At 42.0% G+C, this 5,732-nt stretch overlaps 1 pseudogene; it reads right to left on the bottom strand.

Annotated features, from left to right (window-relative positions):
* Positions 1-337: 337 nt before the first annotated feature.
* LOC145501741 (uncharacterized) lies at positions 338-5,425 on the bottom strand (annotated as a pseudogene).
* Positions 5,426-5,732: the final 307 nt, after the last annotated feature.

The raw sequence follows: 5,732 nt of genomic DNA, 5'->3' as shown, positions 1-5,732 counted from the left end.
GTTAATAGACCCACATGCGAAGTCTTTTTTCAGAGCGGTTCGTAATATTGATCATATAAATGCATGGCAGGCACTTCTGGAAGCTTAGATTTGGTTTAATAAAAGCTAGTTTCCTTGCAATGCATTGTAATTTGCTCATTGGTGTGAAGTAAGATTTGCCGTCTTGGTTGCCCTTTCTTAAGTTTGTTAAGGATATTCAGAAAGGAAATAAAAGTTCCCTTCATTATTTCGTTAACGGAATGTGTGTTAATGCCCTCTGCCGGTCGGCACATCATTCTTTAAAAAAATGTTGCGATAGAAGTGTTTTGGCTCATCGTAAAATTCTTGACCTGCATTTTCAACCAAACAAAGTGTTTTTCTTGGTAAAGTAATTCTTGCGTTTCAAGACCCAGTCAGGACTTATAACGAAGAAGCTCCTGGCTGGTTCGTTAGCCGGGTAAAAGAAGCATTGTTTATCAATATAACGAAAGTCCTTTTGAAAACGAGAGAGCTCGCTCTGAGGTCTTCTTGCCAGCAGACTCTGGGGCCGTCTCAGCAATTCTTTGGTACTTGGTCGTTCAGGCTTCGACAACACCGGTAGCGAATCCGCTGGTCTACGACCACTCCCTCGGCTTGAATGAGATAGATTACTACCAGGTCTTTATATGGTACCTTTTGCTCTTGCAGTTGGTGATGATTGCAATCGTTGAAGATTTATCGTTGTAGGATAACTTCCTCTTTGGCGAAATGGCAGCTGAATCGCTCGTGATGTTTCTGGCTTCTGTGCACCAAGCTGAAGTTGTCTGCCAATTCACTCCCAATTCGCCATCTGCCAATTCGACCGACTGAAACTGCTTGCCCATTCGAATTGAAATTCAGTAGTGGAAATTAGAATATAAAATCAGTCAAATATCCTTACCAATTGTTCAAAAACATTTACTAGCTGCATTCAAAGCTATTAATTTGCGCCAAACACTCACTTAAATTTGTAGAAAGATGCTGTAAATATCCTTTGTTCAGAAGTGAAAAACTCGTCACGTGACTTTTCAATTGACACCAACGTGGTATCACTTCAAAGCTTACCGTCTTCTATGTCCATCTCAACGGCTCTGGTTAGACCAAGTAAAACGACTTTAACTTTAGACCTTCGACATAAACACAACATACTTCGAGATATTGACCTCGTGCTCGCTGTCACGCTCGCAAGTTCTCCTGGTATATAGTTACTACAATTCTAATGGCCAGTGGAAGTGAATAACTCGTCACGTGACTTTTCAATTGACACCAACTTGGTATCATTTTAAAGCTTACCATATTGTAAGTCCATCTTAACGGCTTCCATCTCAACGCAATTACTATCGAAAATTTCATCTGAACATCGTGCTTTAATAACATACACACTTGTATCTGGACGTGAATAACTCTTCGCGACTCGTGTTTTCACCGCTTCGCGGCTCTCTCGCAGCTCTCTCATGCGGAGAAAAATCAAGAAAAACCTCTGGGTCCAGGGTAGAGTGTTTGGCGCAAATTAATGGCTTTGAATGCAGCTAGAAAATGTTTTTGAACAATTGGTAAGGATATTTAACTGATATTATATTCTAATTTCCACTACTGAATTTTAATTCGAATTGGCAGACAGTTTCAGCCGGTCGAATTGGCAGATGGCGAATTGGGAGTGAATTGGCAGACAACTTCAGCTTGGTCTTCTGTGTTTCGTCCCACGCACTCTTCATCTGGAGTGCTGCAGGAATTCGGACATTCTGTAGTGGGACACACTCGCCCGTGAAACTTGTTGTGTATTCGCTTTTGAATGTGATCTTTGTGATAGTTTCCTGCAACAATCCCGGTGCATCTCCATACTGGGCTGGCTTCCTGAAATATTTCAGCGCCAAGACCAATCTGTAAGATATTTTTTCTTCGAGACCGGCCTGAGGTCCAGTATCTCTAATGCAATAAATTGATCAGTATCAAATAATGTCTCCAGACCTTATCGTCTAAACAGCTTACTTTCCTAACCACTGAAAAGTAATCCTCACTCCACAATTGCTCCCTGAAGATCGATTTGCAGGATATATTTATGATGAATCGCACAGATTTGGGACCGGGTCAAATGCTGACCCGAGTTCACGAGGCGATTTTTCTTGTTGCGTTACTTGTTGTTTATAGCAACGGATATCGTTTGCATATCGCATTTAAGGAACAGTGTCACGGATCTTGCACATGCGTAGTGGCGCTATCTCAACTTGAAAAGCTGGCAAGTTTTTTCAAGTCTCGCGGGAGATTTGCATTGCTGTCACTTATCCTTGATTATCAAAGTCCTCTTCCCCCAGTTCGGTAGTAAAGTCTAATATTTAGCTAAAACAGGATTTCAAGTATATTTTTCTTCGGTTTTTCTACAATATTCGGGGTTGCTTGTGCCAAGCTGGAGTCATTTGTTTTGGTTTACTATGTCTGGTCACGGCGGCCATCGTTCCGGGAGCGGGAGAAAGCGAATATATACCTCAAAAAAGCAGTCCAACATCGTTTGGCAAAGAGGACATCAGAGGATATCTACATTTAACCACTTCATAATTCTTCCCAGTCTTCAAATGATTCATTTTGGTAGAAATACAGTTCAAGAAAACGAGATTTACAGCGACTCAAATGTTTTCCGGTGTACTCTAGAATCGCACTTCAAACCGGCGGCTTGCTTTAACTGAGTGGAACTGGCTAAAATGTTTGTTCAGTTTGGCGGCTCTTGACTTCTAACTCGTCGCTTTGAGTTACATCTACAGTTCCTTAACGATCAAGCGAGAAGTTGGCACATGCAGTGTCACGAGTATATATATTTACACAGAGCCTCCCGGCTGAATTTTTGGCCCTCTGAACGTCGCTTGATCTCTAAAATATTCATCGCTTATAGACAATTCTCTTTTATTCTGAGCTTTCTAATCTCGATTCTAACCGCTATGTTTATACCGGCCGTTTGCAAAGAAATGAGAGTGTAATTACGAATTCAATGTCGGTTCCAGTCCCGTTAATTTGAACCCAAAGGTGAGTGAAACACGCCATAATTTAGGGCCTAACTAACGTCATTTGACCTCCAAATCATCGCCTAGAAATGAATCTACATTCTCTTATCTTCCAAATGACGTACTAAACTTAGCGATTTGCGGAGATGTGCAAGGAATAATAATTTATTTAGGTGAGAGGTTTGCAAATCAATGACTCAGTGTGAATACCAACACTGTGAGTACCGCTAGATCGTGTTACAACCCAACGGTAACTGACTGAAACACGTCGTAGTTTCTGAGCTGTTTCACTTCTCTTGACCTCCAAACCATCAATTGCAGCAAGTTGTTTCGGTGACCAAAAAGCACACAATACGAGAGTCTTTTGAGAGGGAGCAGTACTGCGCATGTCACATCGTGACAGTGTCCCTTAAACTGTGTTTACACTTGATTGTTTTACTCCTTTAGCGCCATTGTTGTTCAATTCTTTATGTCTTGAAGGTAATTTAGGGAAGGGCTTTGTTTTCAAGCGTTATTGTTTTTACGAAAACCGAGTTCAAGCCAGAGGCCATTTCTTTAGTTAAGTGGATGCTTGTCATAATATTCATTACCTCCCGTTCTCAACTTTCTCGCCCTATAACTGCTAAATATATCGGCAAGTTCACCATCATCATTTAATTAGAAATTGGAGCTTTCAAGATGTTAAAAAGAATGAACAATATCATGAGAAGTGAGAATCATTATTTTTATTGTCACAACTGAAGATTTCATCTATTACGAAAAGATATCATCAAGATGTGATCATTGATGGCGCTCGCCTTTTATAGATACTGGTGAAGATTTAAGTATATATCTTGTCTGCTCCGTCATCAAGCAGTATGTAGTGTACAGCTTCACATCACACGTGTTTCCACGATAGTATTTCAAAGCTTACTTTACGTCATGATTGACTGTCGACCGTAGACTTGATAGCTGAACCGAGCGTAACCGTTCGTTTTCCTTCTAACTCGTTTACCCGGAATGGAAGAGATATACTGTTTCGGCAAGGTATGACGAAAGTCTGAGCTTCATGTTAGTTTATTGCTCTCTAAAATTCGATTGTTTGACTGAACAGGTCAGATTTACATACACTGTTCTTCTAAAGTACAATATAGAAGTGCGGCTTTTCCGCCAGTTTCTCTGTACAGCAAAAATCAGTTATGCTGAACCCGGCAAGATTTGGACTGAATTCTACGAAAGTCAAAAGAAGTGTTCAGAATTCACTGCAACCTCCTTCCCAGGGTCTCTCATCTGGGTCTCTCCTCGCTCGCTCCAGGGGGCGGTAAGATGAGAGACTCTGGGAACGAGGTTGAATTCACTGGAGTGCTCCGTCATTAAGGTCCTGGCCAAACGGAGTCGCAAGTAGACGCAAGCTCTCAACTTGCGTCTACTTGCTACTCCTTTTGGCCAGGCCTTGCGTGCACTTACGTTGACTTGCGATGACTTGCGCTCACTTTGGTCGAGATCAAATTTGCACGCAAGTCGACGCAAGTTTTTCACCGTTTGGCCACTCAACCCAAGTCAACGCAAGTTGAGAGGCGTCCATTAACCTATTATTAGCCAATGAAATACAGAATATGTCTGCCTTGAAATGGGTTTTATTGCGACTTGCGGGTACTTGCGAGGAAACTTGCGAGTCCGTTTAGCCACCCAACGCAACTCTCTACGCAAGTTCAACTTGCGGCTGCTTACGATTACTTGCGAGTCCTTTTGGCCAGGGCTTAAGTACTGCAAACTCAGGAATTGTACGTTTTGTTGTCCAGTCTCGATGAAGAGCTCACTAAGCAATCGATGAACACTTGAAAAGTCTTAAAATTCTACCAATCGGGAACAATACGTACATACTAGGAAATATGCCGTTCACCACCCAGTCGTATTCAGGTTTTTAGGTCAGATTTTGTTTGCTGCAATGTTTCGGCGCGCTCGTCAATATAAGCAATTAAATAGTAAAATATTAAGTTCGAGTATCATGAAACCATCAAACACCGTCAGAAATATAAACAACGCAATAGCAAACCACCACTAACAAATACAGAGAAAAGGGCCGGATAACGTAGAAACTATCAAGAAAAAGGATTGTTCTTTCGAACTGCCCGCTCAGACACCCAGTCCGACCTCCCAGTGAAATACGTCCACCTCTCTTTGGTAGGGCTGTCAATGGTGTTGCTGTGCAGAAACACGTCGTTTTCAAGTCCACCAGATCTCGCAGCTGGCACGAACCCGGGTTGATAGCTCTCTCGAGGTTGACCCCGCACATGATCGGGAGGGCGCCGGTACATGAAACTCGAGGCAAGCTTGATATTTGGTTGCGCAAGTGTTACCTTTGGTGTAAAGCTGAAGCCGTATTCGGGTCTCGAAGTATGTGCCTTGTTGACCGTCATACACAGAAGGGGAGGTAGCGTTACTTTCTCAGGCATAATAGCTTGATGCTGGATCGATCCTTAATGTGGGAATTTGTGGACAGCTGTGTCCTTCCTAATAAGTCGTTGTAGTTAAGCAAAGTCAGTAAGACTGGTGTCAGATCCTAACATAAGTTAGCTGTTCAAGAAGCGCCTTCAGGTCATGTACGCATAAGCGTTTGTTGAACCAATCGAACGTTTGTTTAACCAACGTTAACAAAGAAACCAATTTCGACCAAATGGCTCTGTGACTCCTCGCGAAAGTATTTGCTTAAAGAGTATTTGTTAAGTTTTGTTTGGAGATTTGTTGTAAATTTTGTGAATT

This window comes from Orbicella franksi, chromosome 10, assembly GCF_964199315.1.
Source record: "Orbicella franksi chromosome 10, jaOrbFran1.1, whole genome shotgun sequence".
Taxonomy (NCBI): domain Eukaryota; kingdom Metazoa; phylum Cnidaria; class Anthozoa; order Scleractinia; family Merulinidae; genus Orbicella; species Orbicella franksi.
This window is presented reverse-complemented; position numbering and strand designations above follow the sequence as displayed.